Genomic DNA, 26,278 nt, shown 5'->3' with positions numbered 1-26,278 from the left:
TGGTTCAAAGGCAGCCCTGGCAGGAAAGCCCATGAGAATTTTCTCTCCAGTAAACTACTCAGAAAAAAGCCGGCTCAAGTGGTAGAACACTAGCCTTGAGCACAAAAAAAAGCTTAGGGACACAGCCCAGGCCCCAGGATCAGCCAAAAAATATAAATAAATTATATATGTGTGTGTGTGTGTGTGTGTATATATATATATATAATTACTAAATTTGACAAATCAAGCTAAGAACCAGCAGGTTTTAAGAACTCTCACCAAGTGACATTAGTACAATGCCCTAAAGAGAGGGCAGAAGACTTTAAGGGGTCCTTGTCTGGATCACTGTCCACATACACTCAGGTGAGAGAAGCAAAGAGAGAACCCCACCACTGCTGGTGATAACTGCCATCGCCTGACCACTGACAGCATCTCTTGCTCTTGGCCCTTCCCTTCCTCATTCTCCAGCACAGCTCCTTCCACTGTTTTCCTTCTCCTGCTGTCACATTAGATAACAGTAAATTCTATGCTCCAAGTCAGAGTCTTAGAAATGGAGGGTGGCGTAGCAGAATCACAAGTTATCTTTCACTATCAAACCATCCTTCACAGCCACAAGCCTAAGGACTTCACTGTGCTTTATGTCCACACTGTACCTTCTGCAGAGACCCAACAAGGTCACAGGAAGAGTGATGATACTGGAAGGTGTAGAAGTTAACCTCTCAGCTGTTTCTCTGTGAGGACAGCCCCTACAACAGTTGGTGCTATCTAGGAACCCAGATAGCTGAGGTTCTTTACAACCCAGTGCTGCTTCTTCCTCACAATCAGCAGTGTTTCACAGGTGGTTTGAAGGGGTATAGAATATTCTTCTCTAGGGCTGGATTTCACAGACATGGCTTCAATTCCCACACTATGGGCATCTAGGATACCTTGCATGTGGCTTGGCACTGCATCCACCCTTATCAGGACCCATCACCATTGAGGGCTCAGTGTGCTGAGGACCCATACCAGTAGAAGTGACCCTGAGTGCAGACAAGGAAGCCCAATCTTGGCCCACAGAGACCCAAGATGAGTAGTTAGAGCCAGGTATGGTTTTATATGAATTGTTATAATCCAAGAAAGGATCACTTCAAACTACAAGAATGACTGTAGAATAGCTTCTATCATTTAAAACAATAATACAGACAAAAGCAAAACCATGATATAAATATAAAAAATGTCTAAAGACTTTCCAGTGGATAATTAAGTCCCAAACCTTTTAAAGAGCTAACAAGCCTCAAGCTCCTACGTGAGCAAGCACCTAGGCTCTTTTTATCACTTCTCTCTTGAAACCCCATTTCCTGTCTTGACACAGAACTCATCCTTCATTGGAGTCTCATGATGCTACCTCAAACACATGAGGGGAGAAGACCACCTTTGCTGGTGCCCTTATTTTTCCAGGCTTCTCTTTATCTTTTAGTACTTGCATACATTTGCATACACACAAGTATATGGGGAGAAATTTACTTTAAGTTGATTACATTTAAAAAGCAAATCCAAAAACAAGATGCTTAAACTGTAAGAAGTAGCACCTTCTGACCCAAAAGAGCAGAGCAGATCCCAGGCTCTAGTCCTCTGGATGAGAGGGTTAATGTGCCTAAGACAAAAAGAGCACAGCTTCTGCCTGTGACAGGCACATGGGATAAGGTAAACATTCTGGTTTAACCTGAAGAACTTATTGGGGCTCCTTCTCCTCAGATGGACTAAAGCCCAGCTCAACCTCTAGTAAGTGGCTATCTTCTCAGAGGACAAAAGATTTTCCTTGTTACTTACAATAATGACTGAATGACTTTGTTCATTCATTTACCACAACAAATACTGACTATATGCCTACTTTATGCCAGGCGCTGTGGGTCACTCTGGAGATACAGGAGAACTGGGTTATTGTCCCTGCCTTGATGGACATGCAAGTATTATGCAACCCAGATCCACAATGTTCAAAGAGCATGTCCTCAGAAAGCTCTGGCAATCTTCACCCTTGTGAATGCCATTGGGGGCCACCCTGTTCCCCAAGAAACACAGAAAGACTAACATAGTAAGTGATTTCATCAGGCCTTTCAGGAATAACTGTGAGGGGTCACACACCAGGAGGCTAAGGGAGCTAGCCAAGCCTGGGTATGGGTGAGTCAGGTTGTGCCTGACAGAGCGTGTTACTTTTATTATTTTGCCTTTTGGCTGCCCAACACTGACCACCATCCCTTTTCTCCTAATAACACTTTCCTAAACCATGTGACTTCTTCCCCTTGGCTACTCCAAATCTGTACCATCTAGGTTGTTCTCTAGGAGCATAGCTCCTGAATGACAAAGCTCTGCCTCAACATGCTATGATCCTGACCTATTACAATATTCCGTGTCCTGTGGAACTTCCAATCACACTTGTGCCAAATAGGTCACTAAAGACCAAGAGCTTCAGTGTCTTTACACTTCTTGTGTCTCCATCTTGATTCTTCCCAAGGGTCCACTATATATATATATATCTCCAACAAATGTGACCAGAGGGGAATGGATGGAACTAGAGCAAATCATTTTGAGCAAGGTAAGCCAAGAGCAAAGGGATAAACAGCACATGGTCTCCCTGATATGTGGATGCTAAAGCTAAACTGCAAGGAGATATGACAAAGTAAACAGGACTCGAGAAACTAACGACAGCCACTCATTTCTTCGTATCATTGCTAAATGACTCCGTGTTCTTTGAACACATATATAGTATATATATGCACACAATGGAGGGAAGCCAGGAAAAGGACCCAGAATAAGTGGGAAACGGAACAACATACATTAAAGGGGCCTATCAGCTGCACTGGACATAGAAGAAAAAGAACTAAACAACCCAAAGACAGCAATGGGAAGGAAGGGATGAGAGGGAAAGAGGGAATAGCCTACACTAAGCAAAAAGAAAGAAATGTAATCATCACCTGATGTGGAAGAAATAATTGTATTGTCAAAGCTCATAGAATTCACAAACTTTATAGACCATAATGACAATATGCTTTGTGAAGGTTAAAATGTGCTTGTGACTTTAACTAAGTATCACTCTCCCAAAATACTGTGAAATTTATGTAATCACCTAATCTCAATTCTTAAAATAAAAAAAAAAAAAAAAGAAGAAGAAGAAAAGTGAGAGAAGGGTTTGGTTAGGGGGAAAAAAAAAAAAAAAAAAACTGTGACCAGAGCCAGTAGCCACACAAAGTGGTGAAAGTCACCTTCCAAAATGTGCCAAACATTTGAGAATCACAGCCTCATCGGCACTTTTCTCCAAGTCAACCTCCATCAGTGCTTCCTTTCCCTTTAAGAATAGCAGACAGCAATAGCAATAGGATATGGACTTGTTACCTTGCTCATATAACTGTAACCCCTCTGTACAGTATCTTTACAATAAAACATACATATGAGAGTAGAAGACAGATCTACTTCCTTCCTGGCCCTGGCCTTTCGCTTTCTACATATCCTAACTGCTACTATTAGCTACTAAAACCACCTGGAAGATAATTACCAATTCAAGTACTGTTCAGTGGCAACAATTCATAGCAGGATACTGAGAAAGACATGCTCATTTACTGCCTATCAGATGCTATTCCAAGGCCAGATAAAGTGAGTGAAAGGATTATTTGTTTGAGGCTTTTTAAAAAGTAAAGTTACCCAGACTCCAGTGACTCCTATCTGTAAACCTAACTACTCAGAAGGCTGAGATCTTTAGATTGTGGTTTGAGATTGCAGACAAGAAAGTTCATAAGACTCTTACCTCCAATAAACTACTTAGAAAAAGCCAGAAATGGCACTGGCTTAAGTGGGAGAACAGTAGCCTTGAACATGAAGAGGCTCAGAGACAATGCCCAGGGTCTGAGTTCAAGCTCCAGGACCACCTCCCCACCCCACCCCCCAAAAAAGCCAAGTTAAGCTGGACGTAGGAGGCTCACACCTATAATTCTCACCAGTCAGGTGGCTAAGAATCTAGAATCAAGGTTCAGAGTCAGCTTACATAGACAAATCCACAAGACTCTTATTTTCAATTAATCTGCAAAAAAGGTGAAGGGAAGTATGTCACAAAGTGATAGAGTACCAGCCAAGTAGAGCAAGAGTGCAAGGCCCTGAGTTCAAGCCCCAGTACCAAAACTTAGAAAAAACCTACAAAAGCTGGGAAAAATAGTTATTACAGATTAGCACATTTTTATCATTGGTTTTACAAACATAATCCTTATTTTAGAAACATGAATTTAGGGACTGTTCCTTTACATAATTCTGGAGATTGAACTCAGAGACTTGAGCTTGGTAGGCAGGCACTCTACTACTCTACCCCACTTTTGCCGTGGTCATTTTCTAGGTAGGATCTCCTGGGCTGTGATCCTTCTACTTATGCTTCCCTGAGTTGCTGGAGATATAAGGGCAAGCCACTGGTGCTCAACTACTGTGCTTCCCTTAGAGCTGGGATAACGTGTCACACTGTACTCAACCACTGGTTGAGATCTTATAAACTTCTTTGTTGTTGGTGGTGGTGGTGGTGGTGGTGGTCTTGGGGCTTGAACTCTGGGCCTGAACACTGTCCCTCAGCTCTTCAGCTCAAGGCTAGTGCTCTACCACTTGTGCCACTGCACCACTTCCAGTTTTCTGAGTGGTTTATTGGAGATAAGAGTCTCATGGACTTTCCTGCCCAGGCTGGCTTTGAACCTCAATCCTCAGATCGCAGACTCCTGAGTAGCTAGGATTATAGGCATGAGGCACCAGCACCCAGCCTCCCAAACTTCTTGTTGCATGGGCTGGCTTCAAATGATGATACCCTGATTACTACCTCCCAAGTAGCTAGGCTTGAGCCACTGCACCAGCTCTACAAGATTCCTGAATATTCAGCACACATTTATGTCCATAACTCCATAGGATTCTAGGCAGTCTTCAAGCAAAGCATGGCTCCTCCAGGGAGCCCAATCTCCCAGGCCTTTTGCCTATCAGACAACAGGGTGTATGGGAGTGGTGTGTTTTGTGTATGTGCACTCATTTAGAGTGACAGAGCAGCTGGCCTGAGCAAATATGAGTGTTTTTAAGTACAAGGAAAGTCCAAACTTCTTTCTATCTATGCCTGTTCCTGGGTCTGATATCCCTCCAAAAAACCTTTCTTTTGACTTCAGAAACTGCTAGTACTTACTGTTCTTAAAAGGCAACTTATCCAAAAACAACATGTTGGGTTGCTGGTGTCTAGAATAAGTTTCAGATTTCTTCTCCTTGAGATAGGGCACAATGAAGTTGCCCTCCTAAAGGAAACTTGGGATATGACGGAGGAAAGGAAGGATAGAGAGATAGACAGACCAAACACTTGTCCTCAATGCAGCTGAGGAGGTGGACCTTCCTACTCAGGGGAGGGGATTGTCTATGAAAGACTCAAGAAGAATAGTGCAGTTGGGGAGATGGGAAGAGATGGCAAGGGAAAACAAAGGAGGAGGCAACAATGCTTGATAAGAAATGTACTCATTACCTTGCCCATGTAATTGTAACTCCTCTGTACAGTATTTTCACAATAAAAAAAAAAAAGGAGAGTAGTAAACTGTTCCTCCCCTGGTAACCATAGGAGACTTTGTCTCTCTATGGACTCCCTCTAACTTTGAGACCCCTCCCAGTTTAGGCACCTCAATCCTAGGCACTAAACTGGACCTTGACCTCTGACTGGACAACCCACCTCTAAGACTCAGGAAGTCCTGCCCTTCTAGCTATATCCCACAGGTCCAGAAACACCACAGGAGTCTTGGTAAAAAACAGCTCTGATCTGAGAGTCTCAGCACTGCCCCTGAGACTTTAGATTCGAATTCTACTATATCCTGTAAATGAGGAAAATAAGGCACAAAGAAATAAAAATGATCTCTTTCAAGCTCAACCAAGGAAGCACACACAGAAGTGAGAACAGAGATTTTTAGTCTTTCCCAATTGTTAGCCCAAAGAAATCACCCCAATATTCTCCCAATATTTTCTTAACAAGTAAAAATACCCATCTTTCAAAAAGTTAACAACTTGCAGAAGCGATGCAGTTATTTGCCATGAATATTTTTCTTCTCTCCTTTCTCCTTTGTAACAGATCTAGAACCCATGGGCCAACTTGTTAGACAAGGCTGCTAAAGTGGATTAAAGTGGATAAGGCTGTCCACCTCAACTGAAGCTGGGTATAGCCAGGAGTTCAATTCTTGCCCGTGAGCTCTAAGCCTGAAGTTTTGTGAGATACTTTCAGGAAGTTTGCCCTTCTTAAGCCTAGCATTTGGAATGCAGCTGCTACTAATAATACTGTCATTAAACGTCAGAGGTTGAACCCAGGGCTTCATGATTACCAGGCAAATACTCTACCACTGAACTAAATCTCATCCATAGCTGGTATTTGGAATACTATAATTTTGCTATACCTCAAGCTAGGATCCTAGAGGTGAGGCCCTGAGCCTCACCCTTTTTATGGAAGAAACAAGCTCTGGCTGCTCATCTCCACATTTCAGTATAGGTAAGACAAATAAATGCCTATCCAAACTTTTTTTCTTCAGATTTTTTTCTGAATAGTCATATCTAATCTCAATGCTCTCACCACTTCTTATTTATATCAATGATATAGAATGTCAGTTATTGGAGTATTTTAGATTTAGGCTTAGTAACAACTGTGTTTCCAGAAAGAGGTCTTTAATAAAAGCATTTTCTAATTTACCCTAGGCTCCACAATAGTGTGAGAATAGTCTCATGAGGCTCTTTAAGCCTAACAAGATTCGTTCTACTGTAGAGTTACATTATAAAACAGTTTCTCCCTAGTAAAATAAACAGTTGAGTTACATTATAAAACAGTTTCTCCCTAGTAAAATAAATAGTTATAATCCTAAAAAAGCTACCAATCCTATTTCTGGGCAGCCTGAGTAGCAAGTGCAAACAGCTTTCACATTCCAAATTCCTGTTTACTGCCCCAAAACTTTAATAGCTTGCTGTGCATATTTAGTGGAGACAAATCTAGGTTATGAAGTAAAAATAGCCCATTTTCATTCATTACACTTAGTCCACTGAGTTAAGTTCACGGTGTAAACCACAACAGCTAGTCACCAGGACCAATAATGGTAAAAATTGTTAACAATTTACAAAACTGCCGATCTGTTAGTCTATAACACAGGTTCAAGGAATGACACAATGATGACTGTCCTGGAATTTGATTCATTTGATCATTTCTCATCTAATTTCACCATTTCTCATCAAATCTCATAATTTCTCATATAATTCTGCTTGAAATGAGTCACACTATTAAAAAGACTCCAAGTCGACAAAGGAATTCTGAACAAATGAGAGGTATTACAATACCTGACTTCAAAACATACTACTACAAGCAATTGTGCAGTATATGGTGCTGGCATTAAAAATAGATACATAGACCAACAGAGCAAAATTTTTTCAAAAAAAGACATAAACCAACCTATTTACAATCAACAGATTTTCTATAAAGCCAGCAAGAGCATAATTGGAGAAAGTGGGAAGTCCCTTCAATAAAAGGTAAGGACAGGAGGGAAAAACTGGGAGAGTGCAAGGGAAGGTATGACAATGTCCAAAAAGAAATGTACTCATCACCTGACTTATGTAACTGTAACCCCTCTGTATATCACCTTTATAATAATAAAAAAAAACTTAAGTGCCAGGGAAACTGGTTATTCATATTCAAAGGAAAGAAACTATAGACTCCTATCTCTTGCTGTATTAAAAATGATTACTTCAAAATGGACCTAAATGTAAGACATGAAACTATCAAGTTACAAAGAAATTCATTGGGAAATGATTCAGGACATTAGTCTTTGCAAAAGTTTTTGGTTATGACCCCAAAAGCACAGGCAACAAGAAAATTGATAAATGAGATTCCATCAAACTAAAAAGAGATTCAGCAGAGCAGAGGAAACAACCAACAAAGTAGAGAAACAACCTACAGAATTGGAGAAAATGCCTGAAAACTAGTTGAACAAGGAATTAACATTCAGAAGGAACACAAATAACTCAACAGAAAAAAAACTCAATAGATATTTCTTGAAACAGGATGTATACGTGGCCAACAAGCATATATAAAAATGCTCAGCATCACTGATCAGGAAAATGCAAATCAAAACCACAATGAGAAGAATTTTACCCCAATTAGAATGGCTATTATCAAAGATAAAAACCTGCCTGTAAGACTCAGTACTCAGGAGGCTGAGGTGGAAGGGAGCACAAGACCAGCAAGGACAACATAATGGGATCCTATCTCAGAGAGACAGAGACAGAAAAACACAGACACAAACAAAAACACATATGCTGGCCAGGATGCACTTTCATACACTGTGGAAATGTAAACTAGTACAGCCATTATGGAGAACAGTATAATGTCACCTAAAAAAACTAGATCTGACATATGATCCAGCAACCCCACTATAGACTATACAATTCAAAGAAACTGTAATCAGTTATTGTGAAGAAGCATCTGCATATTGTGCCTACTGCAGTACTACAAATGATCACAACAGCCAAGACATGGACTCAAACTAGGTACTTTTGAAAGTTTAATGAATACAGAAAATGTATATAGGCACAATGGAGTATTATTCAGCCATTAAAAGGGACTCAGGATGTGACTCAAGTGGTAGAGTGCTTGCCTAGTCCCTGAGTTCAATCCTTAGCATTGCCAAAAATAATAAACAGATAGATGATTGATAGATTTTTGTTATTTGCAACAATGAAGATGAAACGAGAAGAAATTATGTTAATAAGTCAGGCATAGATAGACAAAAAAACATGTGTTGTCACATATAAGTAGGAGCTAAAAAGCTGATCTCAATCAGTAGCGATTAGAATATTGGCTACTAGAACCTGGGAAAGGGAAAGAGGCTGGAAAGAGAACACATATGGGTACAGAGTACAGCTGGGTAGGATAACTTCTGTAACTACCCTACTCTGTAGCAGAGTAGGATAACTATGGTTGACAACCAATTGAATGTTTCAGAATTGTAGTGAGGACGTTGAACATTCCCAACAATAAGAAACGATAAATGTCTAAGATAACAGACAAGCCAATTACATTGCTGTAACCATTACACACAGCATACAGGTTCTGAAAAATAATGCTGTACACTATAAATATGTACAATTATTTACGTGCCAATTAGTTAGGCTCAGTATCTCACATCAGTAATTCCAGATATTTGGGAGGTAGAAATAGAAGGACAGCAGGGTGAAATCAGCCCAGGCAAAAAAAATAATAAAACTATCTCAAAGACGAAACAGAGACAAATGAAGAGAAGAAGTGGGAGGATGCACTCAAAATTCAATGTTTATCCTACAAAATTAAGAAAAGTGAATGGGATGGAAGTGATGGGTGAAAATGTTGAAAGGGGTGACATTGAGCAAGATACTCAACTCTCAAACTGCTTTGTTGAATGATAACTCCTATGTACAACTACTTAAAGATAATAGAAATATTTTAAACATTGTTTTTCTTGGGGGGGAAGAACTAACCAGGCATTGTGGCATGCATTGGTAGGAGAATCATAGTTTAAGGCTGACCCAGGCAAAAAGCATGAGAAGCTATCTGAAAACAACTAAAGCAAAAAGGGTTGGAGATGTGGCTCAAGTGGTAGAGCACCTGCCTAGCAAGCACAAGGCCTGAAGTTCAAACTCCAGCACTGCCAAAAATAAAAAGAGAACTAAAATGGGCTAAAATTAGGAGAAAAACAAATCATAGAAAAGGTAAGTGAAGGAGACAGGAAATGATATCCAGCCACAAGGAAGGAAACACCATCCAGACTTGAACCAGTGTGTATAAATTATTAGGGGGAGAAGCATGCTGGAGTACAGTGGTATCCATCTGTTCATAGGAAAAGGACAAGGCTTTGGATTGTATCATAAATCCTGCAATGTACTGGGAAGTGTCCACCAAGATCTCAGAAAGAGGGATGTGAGGACAGAGAGCAAGCTGGGGATCTGGGGAAAGGGTCTGCATGCCCTATGTAGGCCAAGAAGAACATGATCTGCAGTACCCATGCAATTCCCCTCTCCATTAATACCCCTGGGCACTTCAGGGCCTCTGACTCACAGGAGTTTCTGCTACTCTAGAAATCTACTGCTGAATCACTGCAGATGAGAGAAGTGAAAGGAGAAGAAGCAGGATTTCCAAGGCAACAAAGCAGGGAAGCAGGACTTCCCTAAATAGGCACTGTTGTGTGTTAGCCCAATGCTAACAGATCAAAAACACCCAACACTCCATCCATGCAGCCCTCAGGCACTATCAAACCTCCATTCTGCCACTGGAAAGGATGCTGAGTAGGACAGAAATGAAAGAATCCTTTCTCAACATGAAGAGGAGGGAAGAGGGTAAGATTCAGGCATGACTGGACCAAGTTATAGGCACACTGGAAGTAAACCTAAATGAGACCGTTAGTTCTTCCCTCTAACCTGAGGTGGGCATTATCTACCAGAGGGTGTTTCCCCCAAGACTAAAATCCACTCTCCCACTTCCATTTCCTTTTCCAAATCAGGGAAAGACTCAGGATACATTGACATTTCTTGGCACTTAATCTCATCCTCATTAGGGTCTATCATCATCCTATCACTATTTATTACCACCCAATTATGTGATGTGATCATTTCATTTGAGAGTTGTATATGGAGAACGCAATCAAAGCAATAACTAAGAACCCAAAGCAATAACTAAGAACCGTGAAAATATTCAGCATTTTACCACACACAATCACAGATTTATATGCTTAACTTTTTTTTAAGTGCTGGCTGGGTGCCTGTGGCTTAACCTTGTAATCCTAACTACTCAGGAGGCTGAGATCTGAAGATCATTCCTAATTGGATCTTGTTCCCCAGAAACACTAGGTGCCTAAATATGCTTCCCACAGTTTTAGAATTTATACTAGGTCATCTTTCTTAAAAATCCAGGTTAATGGGTTAACAAATGTATACCCTTTAAAATGCACATGTTAGAGGGAGAAAAAAAAGCAGTCTACATCTAGAGTGAAAAATCTGATCAGACAGCTCCTATATAACAGCAGCTGGTACCAGCAGCATGAAGGCTTTGCTTCAAGGTGGGGTGCAGGAAGGGGCAGAAGATTGAGTAGTAGACCTGAGAATTCTACCTAGGAAAATACAACAAGAAGGATGCTTCAGGAACCTGAGGACTGGAGAATTGTCAAGTGTGTGAGATAGGGCTCTGGGAAGGAAAGGAGCTGGGAAAAGTAAATGATTTACTCCTGTAGAGTCCCCATCCCTCCTCCTAGAGGTCAGAGAACATTCTTAGTCTTCCTGACTTGATTCCAGCAAATGGATGCCTTATTTTTATTAGGAAGTGACAGCTGAGCCAATGAAGTACCCAGTCATACATATGTGTTTGCCTGGTCCAGGTCAGGGTTATAGGCAAACACCAGGAAACCACTAGGCTGGCTGGTAGACACCGACCTAATGACCATCACAGAACACAAGGAAGATGTAAGCAAAAGAAGAAAGAGGAGAAGAGCACAAAGAAGCCAGACCCTTGCTTCCCAATTTCAAGAAAGGGTTGATGAGAGATTAGCCTTGCAGAGAAAAGGCTGATCTAGTCTCAAGTTTTGACACTAGGCCATGTGCTCTAAGCACATGGTTGACTCATCATAAAAGCTCAGGTTCCTGTGGTTACTAAGCACCAGAGGCTGCTCCAAGCACTTGAAGAGTATGAATCTATCCCATACTCCAACAAGCCTCTGTGATTGCTGCCACCATCAGCAGAGTTTTACAGATGGAGAAATGGCATGGAAAGATTAAGCTACTTGCCTAAAGTTGTAAGGCTATTTGAGGTCTCAGGAAGCACAGCTCCAGAGTGATGACAGACCTAGGAATAAAACTGATGCTTTTCAAAGATGTATATGCTCAATACATGACTAAGTAAATAATTTCCTGATTTATAAAGTAAAAAATAATGAAAATAGAAATTATTCACACTGGAGAATCTAAGTATTTCTCATCCTTACACTGATACATAAAGCCCTTATTTTTAAATCCTGTGAAGGAAGTTCACTTATTCAATAGAAATGACCCTAGATCATGACAGACCTGAGTTTGAATCCAGTGTGAACCCTCATGCTTCTTCCATGCCACAGCTTAAGACCACTCAGGAGATACCTGAAAGACCTGACCCAGGTCTGGAATGTAGCGGGTACTCAGAAAAAGTTGGGTTCCTGCTCCTTTAGGATTAAAAAAATAAATAAATACTTAAAGAGCCTCCCAGGCTGCCAAGAATCAAGCCCAAAGTTAAAATAACTTCTCTAGGAAGATCAAGAACAGGCAAAGGATATGAACAGGTAATTCCCAGAAGCTAGAATATAAATTAGCATGGAAAGGTTTTCAATACTTTTGGCAATTTGGAAAATGTAATTAAAACAATAATGCCTTCTCTGCCCATTAGACTGACCACATTAACAAGACATATCCTGTTCAGTGCAGGCCAAGTCAGAGGGAAGTGAACAATTTTGTCAACTAATGGAAGGGGTATAAACTGAAAAACTGTCCTGGTAGACAATTTGCTCCTTGCCCCAGAAATCCTTCTAGAAATCTAAAAACTGAAATGAGTGTTAACAATGATGTGGTTCATAGATTCCAAGCCATTTTTAGATCAATAAATGTGAAACAATCTCAATGCTCATCAACAGATGGCTAAATAAATTGTCGAATGCCCACAATTTAGAGTGTAGACCCATACACACAAAATTCCTATCAGTCCAGAAAAACCTCCAGAACATAGCATCAATTTTTTAAAAGTACAGAAATTATTTTATAACATGACTATACTTCAGTTTACAATGGGAGTACTTAAAATAGGTCTAGAAGCAATGATGTAATGGATGGGGATATAGCTTGGTGGTAGAATACTTCCTTAGCACATATGAAACCCTGAGCTTGATCCTAGTGCACATGCACACACACACACACACACACACACACACACTGAAAGCAATGACATTTAAGTAGCAATCAGCACACCTACTGCCCACATCTTGGTTTCTAACACTAGTCCCCACCAAAACGAACCAGGACTGTAGAAAATGAGCCCTAACCATAGCTGATTCCAGGGTTAGGGCAAGGAAAATACAAGCCAAGACGAGATTTTGTGCTAGAAAGAAAAGAAATTCTCAAAGAATGAGTGGGACAAGTCAAAAGAAACTAACAGCCAGCTGCAGGGGCTCCCACTGGCCAAATCTGGAGCAATTTGAGCAATACAATGCACAGTGAGTGTAATAGACTATGATCTGTTGAGTAAAGCAAAAATTCATGAATCCAGAGTAGTAAATCAAAAAGTAAATAAATATGGTAGAAAGAAAAGTTCTTTTCAGTATTATTCCAACTAATAAATGTAGAAGGAAATGAGGACTTAGTCAATTACCATCTGTCAATTCTTATAATGATTCAGATAAGAATCAAGCATCAATGGATTATAAAACTAGTGGGTGAGAGAATGAGGAACAGCAGTGTATTAACATAGTCTCAAATTCTTCCTCTAGGAGATACATACTAATCATGAAAGGAAAATAACTTTTCAAGGATGTGGATACCATCCTAATCAAGTAATGAAAGTTAACAAGCCAAGTGAAGGGGATGGATAAAGCTTGGCATGTGTCCTTAGATTAAAAAAAAACAAACTAGTAAAACTGCAGCATCAGCAGTATTACTACCATACATAACCTGAATCTAATCACCAGGAAACCACAAGAAATCCAAACTGAAAGATATTATCTAAAAACAAGGCAGTAGTCTTGAATGTCAATGTCATGAAAACAAAGAAAGATTCAGGAACTGTTCCAGACTAAAGAAGATAAAAGATGGTACAACATAGTGCCACAAAAGAGTTATGGGTTTTCTTTGCCATAAATGAGCTAAGAATTTTCTTTTGCTAAAAAGAACCTTATTGGAGCAACTGGCAAGATCTGAAAAGGACCTTACATTTAAAAAATAGCATTTTCTTAACGTTAATTTTCCTGTCTTGTGATATAAGAGAGTATCTTTGTTTTTATGAAACATATAACAAATATTTGGTGCTATAAGGGCACAGAGGCTGCAAACTGCTACTAAATATTGAAGAGAAGAATAAAAGAAATATAAGAAAATGTTAATAATATAAAAATCTAGATAAAGGGTATCTGTGAATTCCTTACACTATCCTTGAACCTTTTTTTTTTTTGGTCCCAGTCCTAGGGTTTGAACTCAGGCCCTGGGTACTGTCCCTGAGCTTTTGTGCTCAAGACTAGCTCTCTAAAACTTGAGTCACAGTTCCATGTCTGGATTTTTGGTGGTTAATTGGATATAAGAGTCTCACAGGCCTTCCCAGGCTGGCTTCAAACCATCATCCTCAGATCTCAGCCTCCTGAGTAGCTAATATTACAGGCAGTGCCCAGCTTATTCTTGCCAACTTTTCAATGATCTGAAATCAAAATACAAAAATAAAAATAAAAAGTAAGAGAGCTAAGTATGCATATGCTTAGAAATATAGGTAAATTCCTGAGGATGATCAAACTGTCCTTCCAAGCAGGGAGACAGGCAGGCAAAATACAACAAGCCTGGTTGATATGTTCGCCCCAAAGTAGGCTCTGCTCACGGAACTTTTGTTGCCACACAACCAGGGGTGGAGGGGAGAAGGAAGCTATAATTTTAATTTTTTTTATAAGTCATGGAGCTTGAATTCAGGGCCTGAGCATTGTCCTTGAGCTTTTTTGCTCAAGGCTAGCACTCTATCACTGAACCACAGCTCCACTTCAGCTTTTTAGGTAGTTAATTAGAGAGAAGAGTCTCATAAACTTTCCTGCTGGCTTTAAACCTCAATCCTCAAATATTAGCTGTCTGAGTAACTAGGATTATAGGCATGAGCCACTGGTACCCGGCTTCACTTTATTTTTGTGGCTTGAACTCAAGGCCTCGGGCTCTTACTCAGCTTTCTCATCCACAGCTGGCACTCAAGTCAGACCTTCATTCTGGATCCCTCACCAACACATGAATTAAGTTCCACAAAGAACCAGTGATATAATCAAGCCTTCTTCACTGCAGACTTGTGCTATTTTTTCAAAGCCTTCTGACACTATAAACAGTTGATGATGCTGTGGGAACTTTTCTGGAATATATGTTAACAAGGAGGAGTTCTTAATTAAGAAGCACAAATAGGATAAAACAGTCTTAGTTGGAAGTTCCTGCTCTAATCTGCTGGATTATTTATTTATTTATTTATTGCCAGTCCTGTGGCTTGAACTTAGGACCTAACACTGTTTCTGAGCTGTTTTTGCTCAAGGCTAGCACACTACCACATGAGCCACAGTTCCATTTCCAGTTTTTTTTAGTGGTTAATAGGAGATAAGAATCTCACAGACTCTCCTGCCTGGGTTGGCTTTGAACCACAGTCCTTAGATCTCCACCTCCTGAGTAGCTAGGATTACAGGCTTGAATCACCAGCACATGGCTTACTGAAATGATTGAGATGTTCTACCACTAGGTGGTGACAGGGTTAGGTGATCCCAGTGTTTTCCCAACCCATTTCTATGGTGAATTCCCAGGGATGCTGACTATAAATGCTCCAGATAGGCAGCCAGCTAAAGAGACTTGTTGGACCAGTAGTTCTCTATCATACATACCATCTCTCTGCTGCTGTTCTACCACTTAGCAAAAGCATATATATATATATATATATATATATATATATATATATGTACACATTACTTCATTTCATCATTTCCTTAAGGTGACCTTTTTAAAAGTACTAATATTTATTTTAACAGTAATATTACGAAAGATCTAGTTTCCACAACAATAGAATAAGCTAAGGTCTGTCCTGAGTATAAGTCTGCATAGGAAAGGCTTAGCTAAGTAAATGAGTAATTTGAGATGGAAGATGACAAATGAAAAACAAGTTAAAAAGATACCATAGCTGGGTAAGTACAGCTAATTCTATCAGAAAGCTCAGCACAAATTTAGGCCTCCTTTCTCTTTGAATTTATTCAGCATCCAGGTCTTTAATACCTGCCTTTGAGCCAGACCCTGCCAGTGACTTTAGCTTGTTGCTAGAGTGTGCAAGACACTACAGGGATCAAGGCCCAGAGCAGCTCTGTTCACATGCAATGCCCCTACTGGAAAGTTATCCTGGTCTTCAGTCACTGACATTCCAGTAGAACTACCACATTAACTCCCTACATGGGTACCAGCTGAAGAGACCAAAGAACGCCCAAAACAAAGGCTCTAGCCTAAATCAAAAGATAAAATCTCTATTAAAGATTGTTTTCAATCATAGAAAAATTAGGCTTAGGGCTGGGAAGATGGCTCAGTGGTAGAGCACTTGCCTTGCATGCATGAGGCCCTGGGTTCGATTCCTCAGCACCACGTAAGCAAAAAAAAAAAAAGCCGGAAGTGGCACTGTGGCTCAAGTGGTAGAGCGCTAGCCTTGAGCTGAAGACTAAGGGACAGCACCCAGGCCCAGAATTCAGGCCCCACGACCAGACCCCCCACCCCCCCCCCAAAAAAAAAGGAAAAATTAGGCTTAATTCTAGGATAATCTACATCTTAGACTGTGTATCGATACTGAAGCCAGCTAGATTTCAAAACAAACTCAGCAAAGGAGGATCTGTTTCATCTTTTAAAAATGAGAACATTAGCTGGGCCTAGGTAGCTCCCACGATAATCCTAGCTACTCAGGAGGCTGAGATCTGAGGATTGCAGTTTAGAGCCAGCCCAGGCAGGAATGTCTGTGAGATTCTTATCTCCAACTAACAACCAGAAAAACTGGAAGTGGTGCTGTGGCTAAGTGGTAGAGCACTAGCCTTGAGTGAAAGAGAAAGAGCTCAGGGACAGCACCCAGACCCTGAGTTCAAGCCCCACAACCGACAAAAAAAAAAAAAAACAAGGAGTAGGGGGGCATTAAAAGCCAGAGTTTGCATGTGATACAAGCCAGAATTCACACTCAGGTCAAGCTGCTCTGTCCCTTTACCTAGCCCCAGGAGTGTCCCCATATTCCACACAATCCGCTGTAAACACAGACGAACCAGCCAGAATTCCACTGGAACACACCAACATCCAGCGCCAATGCCCCCTTCCCCCTCTTTGGTTCTGATACCCTAATGGGCAGGTGACAAATCACATTCTACCTTTTAGCAATCTCTCAATACAAAACCCATTCAGAGGCAAAGCAAAAGACTAGATGATGGGTTTTATAACTGCCTACACTTTTTTGGTACCCAGAGGAATATTTGCATGACCTGTCAACTCTGGGCAGGAGGAACCCATCATTATGTAATGTCAGAGGGCAGGCTACAAGGGGGGTAGGGAAGTGGAGCCCATCAACACTGCTCTCCCTCTCCTACAAAGATATAAATTTACGTCTGACATTTTGAGTGTTTCAGTCTTCTATGGCCTACACATTTCACGACTGGCTTTCAAAAGACAAACACAGATCCCAGCAAATCTCTCAGGCCTCAATTAACTGACTGGCAAAACCAAAGAGAAATAGAAACATAAAAAGCTAAAATTCAAGACACGCTATCGGGGCTATGGACGGGAAGAAAAGGGAAGGAGAGTTAGAAGATGGAAACCCAGTTCCTAAGCCAAGTCGCACGTTTATTTTTACGTGATTCTGTTGACACTCAAAACAGAGCGAGGCCTTCAGGGTCTGGAGTCACTGGATCCAACCCCGGAGACGCACCAGGCAGGCGCAGCGACCCAGGCAGGCGCAGCGACCCAGGCACCGGGCCCTGCGCCCAGCATCCTGCAACTCCCGCCAGCCCCGGGCGACCCGTCCTTCTGTGGGTACCGGTCGGCCCGGCTCCGACTGTTCTCCACAGACGCCACCGTCAGCGAACTGCTAGGCTGTGCATTTCCATGACAACCACGGGCGCCGTCCCGGTCCGGCCCAGCAGGGAACCGAGATGCGCTCCCCGCACCCAGGTCCGTCCTGGCCGCCGGCTTCCAGCCGCCGCCGCGCGGCTCAGGCCCGGCCCGGACCGACCCGGCCCACTTACCTGGCGCGCCCTGGCCCGTGGCACCCGTCGCCCGGCTGTCCTGCGTCGCTCCGGGCGATGCGCTCGGGCCTAGCCGCAACAGCGTCACTGCGTGGTGGGGAAGTCTGGAGGGAACTCAAGGGCTGGTCCTCCAGCCCCGGCCCGCGGCGCCGGCTCCGGCCGCGAACCCGCTGCCCGCGCGCAGCCTGAACTCAGCCACCACCACAGCCGCCGTCGCTCTAGAAGCCGCGAGCGGCCCCGCCCAAGCCCCGCCCACTCTCCGCGCATGCGCACCCCGCGATCCTTGGTCGCGCGGGCCCCGCCCCCGGCTGGAACCGCCTCCTCCGGCAGCGCTGATTTCGGATCCCACGTTCTGCGACCGCGTCACCTGCAGGGAATTTTGAACTACTGAACTAAACGACAGCCTTGGTCCACGGGGAAGAAGCTTCCTTAGAGGAGCCGCCACCCTGAGACGCGCTCAGGCCGTTGGCCCTGTGGATGAGGATGCTTCCGAACGAAGATGTAATGAATCACACCCAGGAGATGGTTAACAACGGGAAACAAACAAAAATTAAAACCTCAGGACTCGGGAAACAGATTGCAACAAGAAGAGATGGTAACATCCTGAGTGTCTGACCTCCTCGGCCTCTTTTGACATATATGCATGAATGTGTGTTTATAGATCCCAACACATAGAAAGTCCTTCCATATCTCCCCCAAATTCTGTCTTTCGACCAGCAGACAAAAACAGAATATTCAGAAGTGTGGGAAGAAATGTATCTTATTTTATTCTGCTTTATCTTTATTTTTGTTTCTGAGACACACTCTAAAGACATCCCAAAGGAAGTCCCAAAGGCTAAAGAACATGAAAAAGTAACTCAATCCATTTAAAGAAAAAATAAAAGATAAATTTAAAGACAGTTTGTAATACTTTTCTTCTCTCTAAGTTAAAAGACAACTGAGCCAGCCAATGGTGGTTCACACTTATAATTCTAGCTACTCAGGAGGCTGAGTTCTGAGGATTGTGGTTCAAAGTCAGCCCTGGCAGGAAAACTTGTGAGACTCTTATTTCCAATTAATCACCAGAAAACTGGAAGTGGAGCTGTGGCTCAAAGTGGTAGAGCACTAGACTTGGAGTGCAAAAGCTCAAGAACAGTGCCCAGGCTCTTGAGTTCAAGCCCCAGGAACAAAAACAAACAAAAAACCCACCTAAATAATTAAAGGGAATCAAAGTCACACAAAGAAAAACTAGAAGGGAAATTAGATTTTTTTTATTAATTTTTTGCAGGTCTTGAGGCTTGAACTCTGGGCCGGTGCTCTGTCCCTGAGCCTTTTTTGCTCAAGACTAGTGCTCTACAAGTTTAGCCACAGATACACTTCCAGCTTTTCCTGTGATTAATTGGAGATATGGGTCTCATAGACTTTCCTGCTCAGGCTGGCCTCGAACCATGATCCTCAGATCTCAGCCTCCTGAGTAGTTAGGATTACAGGCATGAGCTACCAGCAGCCTTGCTAGAAAAATACTTTGAGAAAAAGAAATGATACTGAACTGCCAGTATCTCCCCCATTTTCCAATGCCTTGCATTTAGCAAACAATGACACAGTTTTGTTGAGACTGCTGGTTCTCTAATCTGGCTATATGCTAGGATCATTTCAAGAGCTGCTCCAGACAGATTAAATCAGCATCTCTGAAGGAAGGGGCTCAAACTTTAGAGTTTTATAAAGATTTACTGGATGATTTTTTTTTGGGGGGGGGGGAGGAGAGGGCCCAGTCGTGGGGCCTGAACTCTGGGCCTGGGCACTGTCCCTCAGCTCTTCAGCTCAAGGCTAACACCCTACCACTTGAGCCACAGTGCCACTTCCGGATTTTTTTCTTTTTGCTTTTATGGTGCTGAGGAATCGAACCGAGGGCCTCAGGCATACAAGGCAAGGGCTTTACCACTGAGCCACCTTCCCAGCCCCAGATGATTTTTTTTTTTTACATGAAGCAGGACTGTAAACCATTCATTTAGCTAATTGCTTCACCTTGTCCTTGTTGACTAGTCCCAAGATAAACCCAAATTCACTATTTGAACTGAATTCAATTTAGCAAGTATTTTTATATCCACTTCATGTCAACCTCTACAGAAAAACCTTTGCTACTCAAACATGTCTTATAGACCAGCAACTTCAGCAGCACCAGAGAATGCCAGGCCCCACCACAGACATACTGAATCACTATTGGCATTTAACAAGGTCCTCATGTACCCTTATGGTCTGAGAAACACACACTCACCTAATTGTTACTTTACATTGAATTTCATTTCCTTTATTAGTCACTCTATTTCAGCTTGCTTTCTCTTCTCTGGCTAAAATGAAGCATTTAATCTGAAGTAGGTTGAGAATAGGCAGAGATAAAATGAGTGAGATAGCAGTATAGTGGATTTGCTGAGTAAAAGGAAGGGGTGAGGTCTGATTAGCTCTTGGAGAGACAGAAGCATTTCTTAGCACTCCAAGGAATAGAGTGTGAGAGGCTGTTGGGATGGGCTATTCTGAAAGAAAGATCTTTTGTTTCTGATACTGCCAATTCCCTGGGAATGACCCAGGTGTGCTGGAAGGATTCTGTGGTCTTATGTGTGTGTATTGAAGCAGGCTTGTTTGTCAGGGTGCATGCTGGCATTGTGCCTTTCCATTAGGATTAACCTCATGCTATGGGATCAAGGAAGAGTGGGGCTTTTATTTATTTCATTCTTGGGCAGTGCAGAGATTTGAACTCAGGGCCTCATGTTTGGTAAGCAAATTCTCTACCATTCAAGCCTTTTATGCTTTAGTTGTTTCTCAGATAGGGTCTCACATTTTTGCTTGCGTCCACCCTGGACCACAATCCTTTTATCCCTGTCTCCTACCCCCAGTACCTGGGATTCTAGACGTGCACTATGCTGTATGTGAGTGTGAATGTGTGTGTGTGTGTGTGTGTGTGTGTGTGTGTTTCTTTTAAAAGAAAATCTCAGCCTCTCACTGGGATTACAGGCATATATTACCATTTTTAAGGGCTGGCCCTTAGGAGACACAGATCAACCATAGATGTTGTTGTTTTTCTAATTAACTTCACAAAAGAAACCTCTTCTTGAAGTGACTACAATCTGTAGAGGGAAATGTAGTCACACCTCAACCAAACACATGGAGGTAAGTATGTAATAAGCACAACTGCCATGGAGCAATTCTAAGAATAGTGTCATCTGTTATTTTCTATTGTATTTCCTCAAATCTTATCATTTGATTGATTTGATGATTCAAGAATAGATTGCAACCCACGAATTTCTTTTTAAGTTTCCCAGAGACATAGTAAATTTGCAAGGAAAGCATTTGGATGAATTCTGCTTGGACTCACAAAAGCTGATTCATAATTTAGTTGATTGTGCTAAATTGCATAATTTAGCATTGTGGCTAAATGTGCATTTCCAGGGTTGGGTGTGGTGGTACACATCTGTAATCCCAGCTCTTTGAGAGGTAGGAGAATCTGGTCTAAGGCAAGGCCCAGGCTAAAAACAAGAGGTTCAGCTTGAAAAAATAATGAAAGCAAAATAGCTAGGAGTGTGCTTTCTTGTGACAGAGTGTCTGTCTAGCAAGTACAGGGCTCTGAGTTCAAATCCCTGTAAGCATGGCTTCCAGGATTCCTGCCCAATTTCAAAACTATCTGTTCCCAAGTTACTTCATGTTGCTAAGGCTCAGTTTCCCATCTGAAAATGATATCATTTAAAGATCCATGCTTCTCCTCATTGCATCTCCTTGTCTGAGTTTACCTTGGCTGTCCCACAGGTAGCAGTAACTGAGAAGCCTCTGGATACTAGACACTAAGTACAATGATGGACAGAGTGCATTATGGGAGCCTGAGAACAGGACAGGACCTCAGAATCACCGAGGCTCAGGAGGCAGGTTTGGAAGACATGTACAAACATAATCCTTACTTGCTGACACAGGAAGCAAAGTACTTTTTGACACAGTAAAAGGAAGATCTTTAAAAGATCTTTACAACTAGTATTTTTAAAACTGTATGTGTTTAATGTATAAAATTTGATGAGTTTGCAAATATGCATACAGGTATATTATCATTGCCATAACTAAGGTAATAAACTCTCCTCCAAAATTCCCTGATGTTGAATTAAAATTAAAACTTTTCAATTTTTCAAATTTAAAATTGAATTTGTTAGCTACCTAAGAGTTAACTAAAGAAGTGTAGGACCTCTACGATGAAAACTTTAAAAACCTGAAAAAGGAAATTAAAGCAGAACTTAGGAAGTGGAAAAACCTCCCATGCTCTTGGATTGGGAGGATCAACATCGTGAAAATGGCAATACTTCCAAAGGCTATCTACAAATCCAATACGATACCTATCTATATTTCAACCTCATTCTTCAATGAAATAGAAGAAGCAACCCAAAAATTCATATAGAACAATAAAAGACCCCAAACAGCAAAAACGATCCTCAACAGAAAGAACAGTGCTGGAGGAATATCAATACCAAATTTCAAACTCTACTACAAAGCCATAGTAATCAAAACTGGCACAAGAACAGACCTGAGGACCAGTGGAATAGAACTGAACCAGAAATGAACCCACAGACCTATAGCCAACTAATCTTCGATAAGGAAGCTAAAAAAATAGAATGGAAGAAAGACAGCCTCTTCAGTAAATGGTGCTGGCAAAATTGGTTAAACACCTGTAGAAAACTAAAGCTAGATCCCTATATATTACCCTGCACCAGAATCAACTCCAAATGGATCAAAGACCTCGGAGTCAAAGCAGACACTCTGAAAACGTTACAGGAATAGGAGAAACTCTAGGGTTTTTTGGCGCAGGCCAAAATTTTCTTTTTTTTCTTTTTTTTTTTTTTTTTCAAAATTTTCTTAATAGAGACCCAGAAACACAACAAATCAAAGAAATGTTAGACAAATGGGAGTGTGTGAAAACTGCAGAGCTTCTGTATGGCAAAGAACATAGCTAGCAAGATCAATAGAAAGTCAAGGGATTGGGAAAAGATCTTCACTAGCCATACAATGGACAATAATCAAGAACTTAAACAACAGATGCTGGAGGGGATGTGGCCAAAAGGGAACTCTACTACATTGTTGGTAGGAGGGTAAACTTGTTCAACCATTTTGGAAAACAGTATAGAGGTTCCTCAAAAGACTCCACATAGAGCTCCCCTATGACCCAGCAATCCCATTTTTGGGCATTTACCCAAATGATCACAAAGAAGACCATACTAAAACTACCAGCACAACTATGTTTATTGCAACATTATTTACCATAGCTAAGATATGGAACCAACCCAGATGCCCCTCAGTAGATGAATGGATCAAGAAAATGTGGCGCGCACACACACACACACACACACACACACACACACACACACACACACACACACACACACACACTGGATTTCTATGCCTCCATCAGAAAGAATGCCATCATCCCATTTGTTAGGAAATGGAAAGACTTGGAAAAAATTATATTAAGTGAAGTAAGCCAGGCCCAAAGAAACATAGGTCCCATGGTTTCCCTTATTTGCAATAACAAGTATATGTCTAGGACAAGCAGAAAAGGTCAAAAGCTATGTACATATGACCATATAAGATGATGTTAAGTGAAATGAAGCCCAAGATAGGGACACAAGTGTTTTTTTTTTTCTTGCTTGCTATTGTTTTTAACGGATTTATAATGTTCTATGTGATTTTTTTGTTTCTTTGGTATGTTCCTCCCCCACAGTATAACCCGTATTTCACTGTATTTGATTCTAGTGCCCTGCATCTTGTATATACATTTTTCTAATTTGGGGAGGGAAAAGGAAAAAGCAAAATGCTTAAATAGGGATACAGGTTGACCCATTGTAACAAAAGCAAAATGCTTAAATAAGGATACAGGTTGACCCATTGTAACAATGAGATGTACAAGATACTATGTTGAAAACAAACTTTACAACTTCTGAGGGGGGAGGGGGAGGAGAGTTGGGAAAGTGGGGAGAGAAGGGAGATGGAGAGTAGGGGTAAAAAAAGGAAGGGAAGGGCTGGGAAGGTGGCTCAGTGGTAGAGAACTTGCCTTGCATGCATGAGGCCCTGGGTTCGATTCCTCAGCACCACATAAGTAAAAGAAAAAAAAAGCCGGAAGTGGTGCTGTGGCTCAAGTGGTAGAGCGCTAGCCTTGAGCTGAAGAGCTGAGGGACAGCACCTAGGCCCAGAGTTCAGGCCCCACGACCGGATCCCCCCCCAAAAAAGGAGGGGGAACAATGCTCAATAGGAAATGTCCTCATTACCTTACTCATGAAATTGTAACTCCTCTGTACAGTATCTTTACAATAAAAAAATATAAAATAAAATTGGTTTTTTTGGTCTGTTGTGGGGCCTGACCTCTGGGCCTGGGCGCTGTCCCTCAGCTCTTCAGTTCAAGGCTAGCGCTCTATCACTTGAGCCATAGCACCACTTCTGGCTTTTTCTACTTATGTGGTGCTGAAGAATCGAACCCAGGGCCTCATGCATGCAAGGTAAACACTCTACCACTGAGCCACCTTCCCAGCCCCTGAATTAAAAATTTTTACAATTACTTAAAGATAGGTTGTTTTTTATTATTCCTGGTTATCCTTTAAAACATATAAAACAGCCAGGCACCAGTACCTCACACCTGTAATTCTACTTACTCAGGAGGCTGAGGCATAAGGACTGCAGTTTGAAGCCAGCCTAGGCAGGAAAGTCTATGACACTCTTTTTTTTTTTTTTTTTGGTCCGGTTGTAGGGCCTGAACTCTGGGCCTGGGTGCTGTCCCTCAGCTCTTCAGCTCAAGGTTAGTGCTCTACCACTTGAGCCACAGCACCACTTCCGGCTTTTTTCTTTTTCCTTATGTGGTACTGAGGAATCGAACCCAGGGCCTCAGGCATGCAAGGCAAGTACTCTACCACTGAGCCACCTTCCCAGCCCCAGTCTATGACACTCTTATCTCCAATAAACTACCATAGAAATGATGGAAATGGAGCTGGGCTCAAGTAGTATAGTACTAGCCTTGAGCAAAAGAAGCATAAGGACAGTGCCCAGCCCTGAGCTCGACATTTTATATATATATATATATATATATATATATATATATAAACACCATCATAAATCATCTCAGCATTGGATAATAAAAAAAAATCAAATCACAGATTCTCAGGTATCTCCCATCAGCACTGCTATCAACCAGGAAGGATGTCTGAGGGTGTCTGAACATTCTAGTAGCTACACTAGAGCCTGACAAGTGTAACTTAAATGACATACTGTGTTTCACTCATGACTGTCTTATCTTAGGCAATTTCATTGGGATGAAGATGAAAATGTCTACCAATATCTAAATCAAATCCTGGAGTCTGAATCAGGCAGAAATATTGAATTCTTAGTCACAGTATGATATATACATTTGTTTTGAACTAGGTATACCTTTGACTTTTATGGAAATGAAAATCCTTGACAGTTTTAATACTCATATGTCCTATTGTCTCTTTTTCTAATAAAATGATAATTGCATCTGCCAACTTTTTCCTGTGACATTGTAAATCTGAAGGAGTTTTAAAATAATTTTAATTTTGAAACCATTACATTTTCTATTGGCAATGGATACTAGCCAATACTGACAAAGTTAAATATATACTAAAGAACTCAAAAAGGATGGAGTAAACTCCTGCTGTGGCATTCTATAACAGTCCTGTGCCTATAACAGTCAATGACTTTTGATTAAAAGTCTAAGCCTCCCTTGTTATGGGCAAACCCTTTCTAAATAGGCTTTTTATCCACCCTAGGTTGAAAAATCCTGCTTGCTCTGATGGTGTATAAAGACCCTCTACTGCCATCTGCTGGCAAGCTGTCATAATAAATACAAAAAAATTCCACAAATGGCAAAAATACTCAGGACTTATCTTTAGAAGGGTTCCTTTGGGAGCACTGCACAACTAGAGCAACTATATAAGGTAGCCCAGAACATGGTCACTAAAAATAAGTCAACTCCTTCCTCTGGCTCTTAACCAAAGAGTACACAATCTGCTCCAGTGAAGGTAATACTGGCCATACTGGAGCTAATAGAATTCTAGACTATATTGCAGCAAATTACTCAAAAAATTTCTTAGGGTAATTTTGGTGACTCATTATCTTTTTTCACCCTGCATTTAAATAGAGGATTATTCTATTCCATCATGTTTAGTCAGCAGAAAAATATGGCTGAATCTATTATATGTATATGGAATAGCATTAAATTTGAGAGCAAGTATGAAGCCAGAAAAACACATCCATCTATCTATGTAGTC

At 41.4% G+C, this 26,278-nt stretch overlaps 1 protein-coding gene across 2 annotated transcripts in view; it reads right to left on the bottom strand.

Annotated features, from left to right (window-relative positions):
• The window catches only part of Inpp4a (inositol polyphosphate-4-phosphatase type I A), a 123,300-nt gene extending 105,267 nt beyond the window's left edge, over window positions 1–18,033 (bottom strand). The window contains exon 1 of one of the 2 annotated variants that reach the window (XM_042695430.1): window positions 17,997–18,033. The gene's annotated coding sequence lies outside the window, so the exon portion shown is untranslated. The remainder of the gene's footprint in view (window positions 1–17,996) is intronic. The other variant, XM_042695432.1, reaches the window with a different exon arrangement.
• Between the last annotated feature and the right edge of the window lie 8,245 nt (window positions 18,034–26,278).

Source organism: Dipodomys spectabilis, unplaced genomic scaffold, assembly GCF_019054845.1.
Source record: "Dipodomys spectabilis isolate Male_0828 unplaced genomic scaffold, ASM1905484v1 ptg000187l, whole genome shotgun sequence".
NCBI lineage: Eukaryota > Metazoa > Chordata > Mammalia > Rodentia > Heteromyidae > Dipodomys > Dipodomys spectabilis.
Note: the sequence above shows the minus strand (reverse complement) of the source record. Positions and strands in the feature narration are given on the sequence as shown.